Below are 19,966 nucleotides of genomic sequence, written 5' to 3'. Positions count from 1 at the left end.
CGATTCTGATACTGCCGTCTGGGTAGAGAGATCTGGGTTCGTGTGGGACCGCGAGATCGCCGATTCTGATACTACCGTCTGGGTAGAGAGATCTGGGTTCGTATGGGACCGCGAGATGGCCGATTCTGATACTGCCGTCTGGGTAGAGAGGTCTGGGTTCGAATGGGACCGCGAGGCCGCCGATTCTGATACTGCCGTCTGGGTAGAGAGATCTGGGTTCGTGTGGGACCGCGAGATCGCCGATTCTGATACTGCCGTCTGGGTAGAGAGATCTGGGTTCGTGTGGGACCGCGAGATCGCCGATTCTGATACTGCCGTCTGGGTAGAGAGATCTGGGTTCGTGTGGGACCGCGAGATCGCCGATTCTGATACTGCCGTCTGGGTAGAGAGGTCTGGGTTCGAATGGGACCGCGAGGCCACTGATTGCTAATATTATAGGAGGTACATGGTATGCATCTTAGGAATTCCCTGTCCTTAGGGGGCAGATACCTGTTGTGAATAGGTCCTAGGGAGGGGCAGAGGGTAACGTTCTGGCTGGGTTAGTAAGCCTCTGATGGGCTGGTTCTATCTAATCTGAGAACCCAAGCAGAACAGGGGCCCGTTGTGGGCCCCCAGTGTGAAGGGGGGGTGTCGGGGGTGCACATGGGGGGTACCTATGGTACCCCCCTGAGTTTCCAAGTACAACATGGCAGGCACCGCACGGTGCCTGTCATGTTGTGCCTTGAAACACACAGCATGCCTTTTTAGCATTGCGCCGGGCAGGGCTTTAAGCACCGTCCGCTGCAATGTTAAAAATGCGGGATGCACCCGCCGCTGTGGCGGGTGCATCCTAATTGGGGGCACGGTTCCTCCGCCCTTGTGGCAGACGGTACCTGCCCCAGACAGGATGGCGGACGGACTTTGTCCGTTCGCCATCCTAATCGACCCCTTAGTTGGTACCTAAACACCAATGTATTTTTTAAATCAATGACACCAACATTGACTTCCATCTAGAAATATTGTCAGTCTGACTGGAGAACATACTGATCTCAACTTTTTTTCCCCTTTTCACTAAGTACATTGCTGAAACTTGCGCTGATAGGTACATGTTGCCAACAGGTTGCAGAGAATGATATAAGGATATTGGGCAGCCCCCTCCACGTAACCTGCATGGGGTCCCCATGAATGTTATTAAAACCCTGTATGCAGCGGGAACGTTTGTTTTGTTGTGAGGTGCAAAGGCCATCTCAGTGGGCAACGAATCACTGTTGTTTTCAGAGTGTTTTCAGAGTGTTTTCCCCTTTGCCAGACGGCCCAAGGCGTTTTGTGAGTGCTGGAAATGCCACCCAAAGTCTTCTCGTGTCTCTGTACCAGTCACTGGACACAGATGCATCAACAGAAACTCATCAGATCAGTAGCACCAGCACCCAATTTGCCCCAATGCATCATGGTAAATGCAGTGCATGGTAACACTTACTTCAATAGTAGCCTTTAATTTTTCAGCCTTGTTGGTGCAGCCTGTGCTGTGTAACTCTAGACACTTTGAGCAGCATTTCCAGCACAACCCAACATGACGTGTTGCTCTCTACTGATGAAGGAAAGAATGCAGAAACATATGTAGACTCTAGAGCATGGATACTCACAAACATTTTCTCAGGTGCCAAAATGTATGGTCAGTAATGTGGCCAAGGGCCACACTGATACCAGCAAGGTAGTGGTTGGGGAGTTGGGAACGGGGTTGGCTGGTATGGTGAGGGTTGGAGAAGCAAAGCATATACATCTTGTAGCTGAACTGCAAAATGTGAAACCAGAAAACCTAGGAGTAATCCCAGATTCTCCACTTAACCAAATTGTGTGATCCTAACCAATGGTTTTATTTCACTTTCCTCCTCCTTCAAAACCACGAGTGAACCTCGAAGTGCAGGACTTCAGCATGTGCGCTGTACAAAACCTTCTCCAGTGTTTGGTTAAATCAACAATGAATGTTGTCCATGTATATAATAGGAACACATGCCACCCAAAGAGGACATAATAAAACTGATTTACCTCTTAGTTCACTAATGGCATTGTCGTTTTAGGGGGGAGGGGGGAGTGGAAGAATGAATGTTACCAAATTCTTGTTTGAAAATTATCCCTTTTAAAAAATACACTGCAATGTACTGTTATAATCTGATGTACAAAGGTGAAAGAGTTCTATGTTTTAATACACTTTTAGAATTTTGAAGAAACTTTATTGTACTTTTGCGGCAAGAGGTCTCAAAATGAAGGTTTTTCTAAAATTAAGTGGTGCAGGACACCCTAGTAACTTCCTTTCTTTCACTGTCATTAACTTTCAAATACTTCTGTGCCTGTTTTTTCAACATCTTTTCAATGTTAATGCTGTGTTGAGTTAACAGCAGCCCAGTGCTGCTGATGGTCAGAGGCTGCATGTAAAGGTCAGGAGGGCCGCATGCGACCTCCGGCCTGAGTATCACTGCTCTTAAGTTACACAGCACAGCCTGAACCAACAAGGCTGAAAATGAAATACTACTAATGAAGTGTTATCAAACACTGCACTTACCATGATGCACTGGGGCAAACTGAGTGCCGGGATGTGAGACAGTGTACGCCCACCCTCCTTCAATGTAAAGACATAGTACAGTACAGTAGGTCTCCGGCTGTACTCTGCATCATTACTGTACTGTCCGATTGAGTATTTCTTTTGGGCTGGTGAGAGGTACATATCAGGGGCTAGATGTAGGTAATTGAAATTTACCGATTCAAAAATACCGAATTTTATCGATTCGGTATTTTCGAATCGGTAAATGCTATGTGGGTAAAAAATTGGTAAAAAATACCAAATCTTAAAGATTCGGTATTTACCGAATCGGTATTTACCGATTCGGCAATTGACATTCATTCCTATTGGCCTGGAGGCTCATAGGAATGAATTTCAATTACTGAATCGGTAAATACCGATTCGGTAAAATAGGGAAAGAGTCAAGGGTGCCAGGGTGTCACTTTGACACCCTGTTGCACCCCTGAATAGTGCTGGTGTGCACATGTGGCATTCATACATGCCCTAAGGGCATGTGTGTCTGCCACATGGCACTGGTGTAAATGCACACATTTGCATTTACAGAGGTATTCCTTATTTACCACCAACTAATAGTTGGTAAATTTGCCACCTACATCAGAAAAGTCTATTACTGGTTGGTAACGCCCGATTTCGGCCGTTACCGACAGGTAATAGCCTTCCTACATTTGGCCCCAGATCTTTTACATTTTAACTTGAACAGACATGTTGGTTATGGAAGCAAATGGAGGAGAGGTAGGTCATTGCAAGGTGGACACTCCTCCTCAACTGATTACATTTTGTTTTTTACACTAAACATAGACTTTATCACTTAAAAGTTAAGTTGGGGTTAGCTAAACCTACTTGTTCGAAAGTTACATAAAATATGAAACTTTTTCTGAAACGTATACATTCATTTGGTATTATCCATTTTGTACCATACCCAAGACTATCAACTTATAAAAGTAAACCTTGGTTTAGCCTGCTAGTGCCTATATATTTTTCTGGAGTATGACTTCTGTTCTTGCCCGCGATATGACCTTCTCTTTTAGATGCAAGAAGGGGTCACATTTCGGCTCGTCCAAAACATAAAAAGGTCCCTAGTGCAGGTTGATACAGTTTACATTGACAGGGACTTACTGCCTTGTAAATAGATACAGGGAGATATTTTGCAAGTGGAGCATGGGTTGATACCTTGTATGGCTTGCCCAGTGAAAACCAGAGACCCACGCCTCATTGTAAACACAGAAAGGTGGGTGACAGTCACTGTGACCAGGTGGCGGCCAGGTCTAAGGTTTCTGGCAGAGAAGCCAGGTGAGAGTTCACTGTTGGAAACCCAGCGGTTCTTCCATCTCTGAATGAGGTTGTGGGGAACATCAATTTAGCAGGACAGGAGCAGCATGAATTCAAGGCTGTGGTGGCGAAGTGAGCTAAAGAACGATGATGGATTCAACCCAGTTCTGTGACTGGGGGTGAGAGTCTGAAAAGTTTCAGCGCTTTGTCCATCATCTCTTTGTATTTGCAGTGCTCCTGTTCCAACAACCTTTAAATGAAGGTATTAGCATTTTTAGACTATTATCAATGTATTTGTCCCTTTTCTTTTTTCATAAATGTAATAAACAGATAATGTACCTTTATCTCAACTGTAATTTTTTTCATGCCACTGAATGTTATCTTTTTTCGAATTCAAATTTAATTTGTGTGCCCATTTGTCCTGCTTTCACCCTCAGTTTTCAGCAGCCTTTTAATAAATATTTACAATTTTCACACTTGCTTTTGTTGGGGCCTGGAGCATTTTTGATCTCTTGGCTGCCCTGCATTCCGCTTGTTAGTTTTTGCGTCCCTGGAACCTCTTAAGCCTCGGGTTCACCAAAAAGGCGCGAAATCCCAGAGCCAAGGGACACCTTTCAGAGCCTTTGCTTCACCTTTGCCTGTAAATAGCTGTGTCCGCTTTGTGGGATGCGGGCTACAGAGAATCATATCTCTAGTTCACGCCCGCCTCTAACCTCTCACCATCGCATCAAGCGGAAGTGATAAATGCACCCCCCTTTGTCATTTGCCATCTTGAGAAAGATAACAGCTCATGGTCGGCTGCACACACCGACCTTTTCCTTCCATGAAGGTGTGTGAAGCCAGCCAGCTCACAATAGCACTAATGGTACGGGCGCCCCCTAGCGGTTTGTTCCAGCAGTGCTGGGGGCCGAATGACGCAACAGTCCTCGAGACTCGCAGTGGCAGAAGTCTGCTTCTCCGCACTTCCTCCACTGTCAGGAACCTGGCAGCCGGGCGCAAACTCCACCGGAGTGCAGTCTTTCAAGAAAATGGGTTAATTGGGTTCTCTCTGCTGACCTCGGGGAGGACATGCTAGTGCTATTCCCTGCGCGTGGCCCTGTCACTTGTGAGGCAGCTAATGCACCCTGGCAACTTCACAGGGAAGATTGCTTTTTCTAGCCAGCAGGGCACTTAAACGTCCTACTCTAACGTCTGCACTGCAGCTGGTTAGGAGGGGCAGAGGCGCGCAACCCTGCGCGCTGTCTCCTGGAGGGCGGTTACGAAGGGGCGGGGCATCTTTTCATATATATGCACTTTTTGCTATTGAAAAGATAAATTAAAATATGTAGCAATGATAGGACGAGAAAAACAGGAATATTGAGAATTTGTCTAAAATGACTTTCTTATCTTTAGTATGGTGCATCTACCTAAACCCAGTAATGAACCATGAGGGAAAATGCATGATGTTCACCACTGTTTGTAAATTTTTCACAAGAGTTGAGGCAAATTTGCATAGACTGGCCAATGTTAGCTCAAATGCCTTTTTTGCACCAACCTGTAAATTTCGGTTTTTACATTGGGCAGTTAAGGAAAATATTATGTTCACAGTGGTCTATCGGGGTACATATCATTATAAAATTACACCATCATGGGTACAATCCAAATAATCTGTTTCTGTTTATTATAACAGGACTAAAGTCTCATTTCAATGTATGTCCCAGCCAACATTATGGACCAGCCATTCCACTTGATCGAAAGCAGTGGTCCTTAACCTGTGGTCTGAGAATTCCTGGGAGTCGCAAGGACTACTCAAGGGGTCTGCTACTGTTCTACAAAATTAAATATTAAAATGCGAAAACATTTTTTACTTATATAATATATAGAACACAGAAAGTTGCGGTAAGCTGCCTTGCACCAGACCACATGTGGTGCATTGATCAGCCCTACCGCTACTGCCTATGCAGTCTGATGCATTTAAACGTATGGGTTTTCCCTCTTTGTGAAGTGCAGGCTGTCTCTGTACCTAGAGAGGTTGTTGAGTGTGTTAGTATACACACACACACATATATATATATATACACACACAAACATATATATGATATATACAAATTTTAAAAGTATGCAGAAATAAGGTAGAAAAATTGAAAATGTGAAACTTTTTTTATATTTCATTTGTGAATTTCATAACATGTTTTAAAATGTGAGAATTTGTTTGATTTACATTTCTTTTGCAGGATTGTGTTTTGTTTTGAGGTTCAAATTATAGAATTTCCTGAGACCGGGGTCCCCGATTTCCATAAATGACTGTGTGGGTGTCCCCGGATTTTTGTATTGATTCAGTGGAGGTCCAAAGAAGTCAAAAGTTTAAGAACGAATAATCTAAAGGATATAAAATATCTTGAAAACCTGAAACTGCTTTTTAGGAAACATTTAAAAGTTTGACGTAGAAACAGCCATTACTTTCCTCTAGTTATTTTTGGTTTTCGTACTAAGCTGTAGGCATGTTTTCGTTTTTCATTATTGATGCTCTGCTGGCCCTCAGGATCTAGCATTTGTTTTGAAAATCTTAATTGTTATTTCATAGTACTTCCAGATTATTGCTGAAAGCCAGCCTTGATTGTCTGAGCCTTGTGTAGGAGTGTGCCTAAGGTCACACAATTTGTGGAAGTAGAAAATAAAGTGTTAGTAGTCTGCACTATATGAGCAGTGGTGAGGTCTTATCTAGTAGGTCACATCGCATTCCTTAAGCCTTAGGCAAGGTAGGGAAATTGCTAGCATGCTATGTTTTTTATAAATTCCCAAGAGCAACCTATTGTTCTATTGTCCATACTTGTTTTAACGACAGAAAAAGCAATAATCCCTTGAGGACAACATCACATCGAACAAATCTAAGGAGAAGACATAATTGGGCCTCAGAATGCTATTGCATGCAGTTATTAAAAATATGGATTTCAAGCAGGGGGGATCATGCAAGGCTGGCTGGGTGTGCATTTTCAAAGAGTGACACTGCAGTGCCGCTCTTGCACCTACATAGAGATTACACTCCTAAAATAATGAAACGTATAGGCAGGACCACTAGTATTATGCAATTGTGCGGTTGCAGCATTTTTTGCATAATTATAGATTTGCGGCATTTTTGACATCATCTGCTGCATAATCTGCACATTTTAACCCCATAAAGTTTTGTTTCTAGCTCAAACAGTTCAAAAGTTACTAAAAACGCAGTGGCACGTGTCACTGCGTAGTGGAAGACCTTTTGCATAGGTTGACTGGTCACCTTTCTGTTGCTTATTGGTATGTTTGGGTATTAAACTGGTACTAACAAGGTGCACCCAATGCCAGGCAGTGTTAACAAGAGTAAAAAGTACAAATTAATGTAGTAATAATATTAAGAAATGTGCCGCATTACGCTGCATAATTTGCCTTTTCCTGGCGCATAATTTACTCAACCCTGCTGCATAATTAGGTCCTCTCTTGCCACGTAATTCCAGTGGCCTTCCATAAAAGATACACCTACTCGAGATGGAGGGTGGCCTGTTAAATTCTAACTGAACACTTTTGTGCTGCATGCCCTAATACGTTTAGTTTGTTCAGAAACCTGATGCTGAGCACTCTCTTTGAGTCTGTTCCTAAGTTGTGTGTGAGTGTACGTGTGTGGGTGTACATATGTGTGTCTGTATGGTTATGTCTCTGTGTGCGCATAGGGTGTTGGCGGGGATAGCCAGCTGACAGACCAGGAGTGATATAGGGCAACTTGAGGGGGCAAGTTTCTCATCTGCTTTGTTGTTGAGGCCCTGACGTTGTATTGTGTTGTATTGTATTGGCATAAATACAATGCTTTCCTTACTCCTTATACCACTTTTTGGATAGTCAAGTGCATTGTATTGATGGGAGTTTTTTGAGAAAGGACATGTGTAAGAGCTAACACTCGTTTTTTCCATGATGAATGCCCCTAAACATGTGGGGATGTGTGCATCAAATATTGAGCGATACCAGAGTGTGTATTGTTGTAAGCAGAGTGGGGTTGATAGATTGAAGCATTTCTCATGCTGGGCGTGTCTGCCCAAAGATGCAGTCATTCAGAATACGGGTAGATGTTTCTGTCTATTCAGGGTCAATACCATTTTCAGAGATGTGAACAACAGATGTCACTAATACACAGCTCTGTGGTACTCAGTTTAGCGACCTCGGATGGATGGATGACTGGGCCTCCCCTCCCAAGATTCGAACCTGTGACATTCAGGTCGGTTGTATGATATTACAACGAACTCCGTTGTAACGCATGCCTTTACCACGCATGCGTTACAACGGAACACTATTTTCACGCTTTTCCTTCTCCACGTTTTTTCCGTGGTGACGTCATAAGTAAAAAAAAAAAAAACGGCTGTTTCCTTCCCCTGCGCCGCCGATTTCCTGCACATCTTCTTTAAAGGTTAGTGTTTTGTTTTTTGGGGGGGCTAGCCCCCCCAACCCCCCCTTTTTTTATTTGTACCCTTTACCACACATGCCTTTACTACGTACTTCGTAGTAAAAGTATGCGTGGTAAAGGCTGTCGTTGTAACCACGCATGCGTTGTAATGCATGCGTGGTTATGGTTTTAGTTGAAACGGCCTCGTTGTAGTGGCCGTTTCCCATTCAGGTCAGTAGAGATGGCACACACGAGTGTCATTAGACGAATATAAACTTCAGAACCCTGGATAGCGTCTCTATTTATAGCAAAACACCCTTTGCACCCAAAACAGTGTCACTATACCATTACCCGTAGAGCACCCAGGACCTAGTCAGTATTTGCTGTCACTATACCAATACTTGTAGAGCACTCGGGACATAGTGACGATTTACTGTCACTCTGCCAACACCCGTAGAGCACTCTCGACATAGTCACTATTTACATTGGCTATACCAATACTCGTAGAGCACAGTGGATATTGTTACTATTTAGAGCAATATAACCTCTTCACCATAGACAGTGTCACTATACCAATACATGTAGAGCACTCTGGACATAGGCACTATACCAATACTCGTAGAGCGCTCAGGACATAGTTACTATTTACAGTCACTATAGAAATACTAGTGAAGCACTCTGGACATAGTCACTATTTACTGTCACTATACCAATACTCGTAGAGTACTCTGGACATAGTCACTATTTATGTCACTATACCAATACTCATAGATCCCTCTGGACACAGTCACTGTTTACTGTCACTCTACCAATGCTCATAGAGTGCTCTGGACATAGTCACTATACCAATACTCGTAGAACACTTTGGACATAGTCACTATTTACTGTCACTATACCAATACTCGTAGAGCACTCTGGACATAGTCACTATTTACTGTCACTATACCAATACTCGTAGAGCACTCTGGACATAGTCACTATTTTCTGTCACTATACCAATACTCATAGAGTACTCTGGACATAGTCACTATTTACTGTCACTATAACAATACTCGTAGAGCACTCTGAACATAGTCACTATTTAAGGCAACTACACCAATACTTGATTAGCACTCTGGATGTAGTCACTATTTACTGTCACTATTCCAATACTTATGGAGTACTCTGGACATAGTCACTATTTACTGTCACTATACCAATACTCGTAGAGCACTCTGGACATAGGCCCACATGCATCATTGTTACATTTTGCACTTCCTAATTTGCGAAAAATAAGGAATCGCAAATTAAGAAGTGCAAAATGCTATGCATCATTATTTTTGGTATTCATTTGGGATTCGGTAAAAATCGCAATTTGTACCGAATCCCAAATGAATACCGAATTCTTAAGTAAATTTTCGCAATTCCCATTGATTTGGCCCATAGGAGTCAATGCAAATTGCGAGTGGCACTTAGAAAATTTCATGGGTGCAGGGGGGGGTCCAAAGGACCCCCCCATGCACCCCTGAAATGTATTTTTCGCATCATGTTTCACACACACATGTCCTAAAGACATGTGTGTGTTAAACATGAATGTTGAAAAAAATACTTTTTCACCATTTAAAACACTTTTTCCAAATTTACCGAGTGGTTCAACCACTCGGTAAATTTGGCACCCTAATTGCGAATTTCCACTTGTCAAAGTAATGATGCATTGCTTTTAAGAAGTCGCACATCTGCGACTTCTTAAAAGCACCCGCAATTTTAGAACTCGCAAAAATATTACGAATTCTATAATTGCTTCATGCATCGCAAAAAGCACTTTTGCATTCGCAAACGGCCGATTTTAAGGAATCGCACCGTTTGCGACTACAAAAATGCTTGATGCATGTGGGCCTATGTCACTATTTACTGTCACTATACAAATACGTGTAGAGCACTCTGCACATAGTAACTATTTACCATCACTACACCAATACTCGTGGAGAACTATGGACATAGTCACTATGTACTGTCCCTATACCAATACTCGTAGAGAACTCTGGACATAGTCACTATTTACTGCACCTACACCAATACTTGATTAGCACTCTGGATCTAGTCACTATTTACTGTCACTATACCAATACTCTTAGAGTACTCTGGATATAGTCACTATTTACTGTTACTGTACCAATACTCTTAGAGTACTCTGGACAGAGTCACTATTTACTGTTACTGTACCAATACTCTTAGAGTACTCTGGACAGAGTCACTATTTACTGTTACTGTACCAATACTCTTAGAGCACTCAGGACATAGTCACTATTTTTTGTTGCTATACCAATACTCATAGAGCACTCTGGACAAAGTCACTATTTAGACCAATAGACCTTCTAACCCCTGAAGGGAGCCACAATACCAGTACACACTCTACACCCTGAAAGACGTTGTTATTTATACCATGTCAACTTCACACCATAAACAGTGGCATTATTGCTATATTAATACAACTTATATACCCTGTTACAAATATAATGCCAGTACCCTTGATAGAGGCATTATTTAAACCTAAACACATTTCACAATCCGTACTGTGTTACTATACAAATAAACTTTCAGTACCTTTATCAGCTTTACTATTTATACTACTACTATCCTGCACATTGATCAGAGAACTGTGGCGAAATCATTTCAGCACCATGGACAGTATAGCTAAAGATGCAACTTTCAAGCATCCTGGACATTGACACTATGAATATCAAAACACCATCAACACCCTGGACACTGTCACTGTGAAGAACAAAACACCTTCAGCACCCTGGACACTGTCAACGTGAATACCTTCAGCACCCTGGTCACTGTCATTGTGGATATGAAACAACCTTCAGCACCCTGGACACTGTCATTGTGGATATGAAACCACCTTCAGCACCCTGGACACTGTCATTATAACTGTCAAAACACCTTCAGCACCCTAGACATTGTCACTGTGAATATCAAAACACCTTCAGCACCCTGGACACTGTCACTGTGAATACCAAAACACCTTCAGCACCCTGGACACTGTCATTGTGAATATCAAAACACCTTCAGCACCCTGGACATTGTCACTGTGAATATCAAAACACCTTCAGTACCCTTGACACTGTCACTGTGAATATCAAAACACCTTCAGCACCATGAACACTGTCATTGTGAATATCAAGACACCTTCAGCACCCTGGACACTGCGTCTGTGAATATCAAAACACCTTCAGCACCCTGGACACTGTCACTGTGAATATCAAAAAACCTTCAGCACCCCGGACACCGTCATTGTGAATATCAAAACACCTTCAGCACCATGAACACTGTCACTGTGAATATCAAAACACCTTCAGCTCCCTGGACACTGTCACTGTGAATATCAAAACACCTTCAGCACCCTGGACACTGTCACTGTGAATATCAAAAAACCTTCAGCACCCCGGACACCGTCATTGTGAATATCAAAACACCTTCAGCACCATGAACACTGTCACTGTGAATATCAAAACACCTTCAGCTCCCTGGACACTGTCACTGTGAATAACAAAACACCTTCAGCTCCCTGGACACTATCACTGTGAATATCAAAACGCCTTCAGCACCCTGGACACTGTCACTGTGAATATCAAAACACCTTCAGCACCCTGGACATTGTCACTGTGAATATCAAAACACCTTCAGCACCCTGGATATTGTCACTGTGAATATAAAAACACCTTCAGCACCCTGGACATTGTCAATGTGAATATCAAAACACCTTCAGCATCCTGGACCCTGTCACTGTGAATATCAAAACACCTTCAGCTCCCTGGACACTGTCACTGTGAATATCAAAACACCTTCAGCACCCTGGACACTGTCACTGTGAATATCAAAACACCTTCAGCACCCTGGACATTGTCACTGTGAATATCAAAACACCTTCAGCACCCTGGATATTGTCACTGTGAATATCAAAACACCTTCAGCACCCTGGACATTGTCAATGTGAATATCAAAACACCTTCAGCATCCTGGACCCTGTCACTGTGAATATCAAAACACCTTCAGCTCCCTGGACACTGTCACTGTGAATATCAAAACACCTTCAGCACCCTGGACATTGTCACTGTGAATATCAAGACACCTCCAGCACCCTGGACACTGTCACTGTGAATATCAAACACCTTCAGCACCATGAACACTGTCACTGTGAATATCAAAACACCTTCAGCACCCTGGACACTGTCACTGTGAATATCAGAACACCTTCAGCACCCTGGACACTGTCACTCAGAATATCAAAACATCTTCAGTACCCTGGACACTGTCACTATGAATATCAAAACACCTTCAGCACCCTGGACACTGTCACTGTGAATATCAAAACATCTTCAGTACCCTGGACACTGTCACTCTGAATATCAACACATCTTCAGCACCCTGGACACTGTCACTGTGAATATCAAGACACCTTCAGCACCCTGGACACTGTCACTGTGAATATCAAAACACCTTCAGCACCCTGGACATTGTCACTGTGAATATCAAGACACCTTCAGCACCCTGGACAATGTCCCTGTGAATATCAAAACACCTTCAGCACCCCAGACACTGTCATTGTGAATATCAAAACACCTTAAGCACCCTGGACACTGTCACTGTGAATATCAAGACAACTTCAGCACCCTGGACAATGATACTGTGAATATCAAAACACCTTCAGCACCCTGGACACTGTTAATGTGAACACCTTCAGCACCCTGGACACTGTCACTGTGAATACCAAAACACCTTCAGCACCCTGGACACCGTCACTGTGAATGTCAAAACACCTTCAGCACCCTGGACACTGTCACTGTGAATATCAAAACACCTTCAGCACCCCGAACACTGTCATTGTGAATATCAAAACACCTTCAGCACCCTGGACATTGTCACTGTGAATATCAAGACACCTTCAGCACCCTGGACACTGTCACTGTGAATATCAAGACACCTTTAGTACCCTGGACACTGCCACTGTGAATATCCAAAACACCTTCAGCACCCTGGACACTGTCACTGTGAATATCAAAACACCTTCAGCACCCCGAACACTGTCATTGTGAATATAAAACACCTTCAGCACCCTGGACATTGTCACTGTGAATATCAAGACACCTTCAGCACCCTGGACACTGTCACTGTGAATATCAAGACACCTTCAGCACCCTGAACACTGTCACTGTGAATATCAAAAAGCCTTCAGCACCATGAACACTGTCACTGTGAATATCAAAACACCGTCAGCACCCTGGACATTGTCACTGTGAATATCAAGACACCTTCAGCACCCTGGACACTGTCACTGTGAATATCAAAACACCTTCAGCACCCTCGACATTGTAACTGTGAAGATCAAAACACCTTCAGCACCCTGGACATTGTCACTGTGAATATCAAAACACCTTCAGCACCCCGGACACTGTCATTGTGAATATCAAAACACCTTCAGCACCCTGGACACTGTCACTGTGAATATCAAGACACCTTCAGCACACTGGACAATGTCACTGTGAATACCAAAACACCTTCAGCACCATGAACAATATCTTTGTGAATATCAAAACACCTTCAGCACCCTGGACTAAGTCATTGTGAACACCTTCAGCCCCCCGGACACTGTCACTCTGAATATCAAAACATCTTCAGTACCCTGGACACTGTCACTGTGAATATCAAAACACATTCAGCACCCTGGACATTGTCACTGTGAATATCAAGACACCTTCAGCACCCTGGACAATGTCACTGTGAATATTAAAACACCTTCAGCACCCTGGACACTGTCATTGTGAATATCAAAACACCTTCAGCACCCCGGACACTGTCATTGTGAATATCAAAACACCTTCAGCACCCTGGACACTGTCACTGCGAATATCAAGACACCTTCAGCACCCTGGACAATGTCACTGTGAATATCAAAACACCTTCAGCACCCTGGTGTCAGACGACGTCTTCCTCAGGGTCTGTTGTGAAGTTATAAGGGCCCACCTCTCGATACCTCCAAAGATAGTGACTGGCGCAGGGAAAGATTATTGAAGAATAGCCTCAACAATACCACTCATAATTAAATGCATTAGAGTTTTTGAATCATAATTTTCCCTTATGATTAAATTAAATTAAACAGTATTCTCAAATTTAGCGCTAAATTCCTCCCCTACCTGCAGAGTACGACCTACTCTACAAATTAGGAAGAACAAGATGCCTCGCAGGAAGATCTCCAGGAATCACGAAGACCCTCTCCTCAGAACGGTGGAATCAGGAACTCTGGCAACGATCCAAACACGAAGACGCCACGCCCACACACTTGGTCCACCGAAGGCCTCCGGTCCAAACCAAGAAACGAGCCCAGGACCTGCAACAGAGGCGGACAACCAAGAAAACACCTGCCTCCTCTCGAAAGCGCAAAGAATAGTGAGCAGGGAAGGTTGGGCGCGGTCGCGTATATAAACGTGACAACGCCCAGGCCAAATCTCACGCATGCGACCAGTAACCCAAAGCTCACGCATCTGGCGGACGCTTTTCAGGTGCCAAACCTCACGCATTAGGCGGAATACCTCAGAACACAGTTTTAACACATTACTATTGTTGGGAGCATAATGTCATTAAGTTAGCACACATTATCAGGTTAGCAAACAAGATCCCTTGGCACATTTCAACCACCAGCGCCCTCCCAACGGAAAACGGTGCATTTTCCACACAAGGCGGCGGGTCGGCCGTAGAGTGGGGCGGGCCCTAGACTGCAAGCCACCCTGGTCCTGACAGTATTCCCCCCTCCCTGGAGCGGTCTAGGGCCCGGCTTTGAAGGATGAAGGAGGTGGAAACGCCGTATCAAACGAGAGGCATGAATGTTCCCGGCTGGCTCCCAGGAATCATTTTCAGAGCCATAACCCTTCCATGAAACAAGATACCACAATTTTGAGCCCCTACGTTTTGAATCCAATATGTCCCGCACTACATATTCCCAATTGCCATGAACCAGAACTGGAGCTGGCCGGGGAGTCAGGGTTTGACTAGCAGGTTTTAAAAGAGAAGCATGAAACACAGGATGTATGCGTAGTGTTTTGAGCAACGACAACTTGAATGTCACTGGGTTGATTTGACGAAGTATCGGGTACGGACCTATGAACTTGGGTTGAAACATGCTCTTGTATTTAAAGTTCAAGTTCTTGGTGGATAACCATACTTTATCTCCAGGGACATATGTAGGACCTGAACGATGTCGTTTATCATACTGTTTCTTATATCGTTCCTTGCTTTGTAGTAATCGCTTGTGAATTTGCCGATGAACAGTTTGCATGCGTTGCATAGTGTCTTGTACTGCTGGTGCATCACTAATACCTTTGGGCAAAGTCAAAGGAATAGTATTTGGTACATAACCATATAAGGCCTCAAAAGGGGAAGATCCTGTGGAAGAATGAGACGAAGTATTGTACGCTAATTCAGCCATCCAAAGCAGATCTAACCAAGACTTTTGAGAATCTGTAACATAACATCTTAGGTATTGTTTCAAAGTTTGATTCAATCTTTCAGTTTGCCCATCAGTTTGTGGATGATAACTGGTGGACATATTAGAAGTCATTTGCAAGCTTCGACACCATTGTTGCCAAAATTTGGAGGAGAATTGAGTTCCGCGGTCCAAAAGTAACACTGAAGGCAATCCATGTAATCGCACCACATTTTGTAGGAATAGTTGTGCTAATTGTCCAGCAGTCGGCAATCGTTTACAAGCAATGAAATGTGCGTACTTCGTTAAGCTGTCCACAACTACTAAAATGACTGAATGTTGATTGACTGATGGCAAGTCAGTAATGAAATCTAAAGACATATGTTTCCATGGTTCAGTTGGTGTTGGCAATACTTGTAATAAACCTTTTGGTTTACTATGATCAGTTTTAAATCTTGCACAGATTTCACAATTTTGAGCCATAGTAAATACATCTTTCTGCAGGGTTGCCCACCAAAACATCTTTTGTACTTTTTCCACAGTTTTTTTTGGACCTGGATGTCCAGCCATAGGATGAGAATGTAACCAATTGAACACTGTTTCTTGTAAGTCTATGGTAGGTAAATATATTTGTTTTCCATGAAAAGGTAGTCCTTCTTTGATAGTTTGATTACCTTTCGTGTTCAACCATTGCTTCCACAGAGAAGGAGGAAAGTTTTCATGAATATTTTCCAAGAATTGTTCCGCAGTCAATAAACAGATAACTTTATCTGGATCGATTATGGCTTGAGTTTCTCCTTCAAATCTATGTAAAGAGGAGTCCTTTCTGGAAAGTGCATCAGCCTTTTTGTTGTCTTGTCCTGGGCGGTAAGTTAACACAAAATCATATTCCGCGAAGAACATCATCCACCTTAATTGTCGAGGTGTTAACATTCTGGCTGAACTCATGAACTGCAAATTTCTATGATCTGTATAAACAGTCACAGTAAACTTTGCTCCCATTATATAATGTCTCCATTCTTTGAAGGCTTCAAGTATGGCCAATAACTCTTTTTCAGCAATAATGTAGTTTTGTTCTGCTGGATTAAGTTTTCGGGACATATAAGCAACCGGGTGCATTTGTCCAGTGTTGTGGTGTCTTTGGGATAGAATGGCTGCAATTGCTACATCAGATGCATCAGCTTCAATTATGAAAGGTTTTTCCACATCTGGATGCATCAAAATCGGTGCTTCAGTAAAAGCTTTCTTCAACCGTTGAAATGCATTGTCGGCTTCAGACGTCCATTCGAATTTTACTTTCTTCCTCAATAATCGTGTAATAGGAGTTACCACTGCTGAGAAGTGATCAATAAAGCGGCGATAAAAATTTGCAAATCCCAAAAAACATTGTATGTCTCGGACTGAAGTTGGTGTAGGCCACTCAGTAACTGCTTTGATTTTTCTTTCTGTCATCTTCATGCCAGTTGGTGTGAGCAAAACTCCGAGAAATTCTACTTCCAAAACATGAAAGTCACATTTGGATAATTTGCAGTACAAATTGTGTGATTGTAGCGTACTCAGTACCTTTTTGACATGTCCTTCATGTTCTGCTACAGAATTGGAATAAATCAAAATATCGTCTATATAGACGATAACAAAAAGATCCAAAAATTCTCTCAAAGCATCATTTAAAAAGAACTGAAAAGCCGCTGGCGCATTGCACAGACCAAAGGGCATTACCAAATATTCAAACAGGCCATATCGAGTTTTGAACGCTATTTTCCATTCATCTCCATGTCTAATGCGCACCAGATGGTAAGCTCCCCTAAGATCCAGCTTTGTGTAAATTACGGCCTTTTTGACTTGGTCCAAAAGAACTGGAATCAGCGGCAAAGGATATTTATTCTTGATTGTTATTTTATTCAACGCCCTATAGTCGATACATGTTCTTAATTCTCCATTTGCTTTTGGAATGAAAAACAAACGGGATGCGGCCGGCGACTTGGAGGGGCGGATAAAACTGTTTTCTAAATACTGATCCAGATATTGTCTCAAATGTTGATTTTCTTTCTCGGATAATGCATATATTCTGCAATTAGGCACACTGGACCCAGGTATAAGATCAATTTGACAATCGTAACTTCGATGAGGGGGAAGAAGGGCTGCTTTGACTTCACTAAATACTTCTTTGTACTTTTCGTAAGTTTTCGGTAAAACAGTCTCTTTCTCTTCTGCAGTGGCAATTTGACTAACTGTTGATTTTTGGGTTCTCAAACAAGTTGAATGGCAAAAGTCAGATAGAAAAAACAATTCCCTCTTCTGCCAATCTATAGAAGGATTATGCAAGCAAAGCCAAGGCATTCCAAGAATAAAACCATACTGAGGTGCCTGGATTACATCGAACTGAACTTCTTCCCTATGCAATTGTTGTTTAGAATCTTCACAGAACATAATGACTTTAGAAGTTTGCATGGTTACTGGACCTCCAGCTAAAATTTTCCCGTCAACTGCTTGAACAATTTCTGGTGTTTCTTTCTTTTCACAAATTATACTTAATCGTTGAGCAGTCTCTAAATCTACAAAATTTCCTGTAGCTCCTGAGTCAATTAAAACTTCCATCTGGCAAGTTTCGTGAGTTAACCGAATTTGGACTGCTAATCTGAAATGTGCTTTGTAATTGGATACACAAGAATTCACAGAAGGGAAGGCTATGGTTCCCAAGAGATCTCCCTTAAAACATCTTGGGCATATTAGTTTTCCGACTTTTGATCAGTTTTTTCTATTATCGCTGACTTGCTCGCATTTGGAAATTTTCCTTTCGGTTTCATCAAACAATCTTTCACAAAATGTCCTTTGCGACCACAATAGAGACATTGACCGTTCTTTCGTCTAGCATCCTTTTCCTCTTTAGACAACGGTTGCCTAAGTGTTCCAATCTCCATTGGCTCGGAACTTGATTCAGAGTTGGCAAAATGAGTTCTAGATTTATTTTCAATTTTCCAATTAGGCTTGTCGACTCTTTTCTTATCTGATCTTCGTTCCGAAAGTCTGTGATCTAAACGTAACGTCAGATTAATCAAATCTGAACACACAGTTGGTTGTGGATCAATTTGCGCCAAGACATCTTTCAGATTATCTTTAAGTCCCTGATAAAAGAGAGCCGCTCTCTTTTCTTCTGGCCAAGACGTTTCTGCGATTAATCTGTTAAAATGTGATAAGTAAGTAACTAGATCTATGTTACCTTGTCTTAGCTGTAGTAGTTCTCGATCTGCGGATAGGGTTACTGTACGCCTATCAAAAACCTTTTCAAATTCCTCAACAAAGCGTCGCCAATTATATAATAAGGTGTCGCCTTGTCTGACCAAAGGAACAGCCCAATTTGCTGCATCACCAGTTAGATAAGAAATCAAAAATGCTATTTTGGACTGAGGGGTAGGAAAAGCTGCTGGTCTACAAGAAAAATGTAATTCAATTTGAGTCAAAAAAATTTGGACCTTAGAAGAATCCCCAGAAAAACGCTCTGGTGCTGCTAATGGGATCTGAGGAGGAACAGTGACTGCAATGTTTGTGGCTGCTCTAGCACCAATGTCTTGGACATCTTCGGGAAGGGGAGTATTCTGGAGTTGCATGTTATCAACCTTTGCAGCCAATAATGCTGTTGCATTCATAGTTTCCTTTAAATCAGCCTGCATCCGAACTATAGCTGACATCAAATCATTCATGGTGGCCATTATGACTTCGCAAACAGACCGGGAGGAAAATAATTTGTTGGCTCACTATTCTGTCAGACGACGTCTTCCTCAGGGTCTGTTGTGAAGTTATAAGGGCCCACCTCTCGATACCTCCAAAGATAGTGACTGGCGCAGGGAAAGATTATTGAAGAATAGCCTCAACAATACCACTCATAATTAAATGCATTAGAGTTTTTGAATCATAATTTTCCCTTATGATTAAATTAAATTAAACAGTATTCTCAAATTTCGCGCAAAATTCCTCCCCTACCTGCAGAGTACGTCCTACTCTACAAAGTAGGAAGAACAAGATGCCTCGCAGGAAGATCTCCAGGAATCATGAAGACCCTCTCCTCAGAACGGTGGAATCAGGAACTCTGGCAACGATCCAAACACGAAGACGCCACGCCCACACACTTGGTCCACCGAAGGCCTCCGGTCCAAACCAAGAAACGAGCCCAGGACCTGCAACAGAGGCGGACAACCAAGAAAACACCTGCCTCCTCTCGAAAGCGCAAAGAATAGAGAGCAGGGAAGGTTGGGCGCGGTCGCGTATATAAATGTGACAACGCCCAGGCCAA

Source organism: Lissotriton helveticus, chromosome 7 (assembly GCF_964261635.1).
Source record: "Lissotriton helveticus chromosome 7, aLisHel1.1, whole genome shotgun sequence".
Classification (NCBI taxonomy): domain Eukaryota; kingdom Metazoa; phylum Chordata; class Amphibia; order Caudata; family Salamandridae; genus Lissotriton; species Lissotriton helveticus.
The sequence above is the reverse complement of the archived record's forward strand: the minus strand, read 5'-3'. Positions refer to the sequence as shown.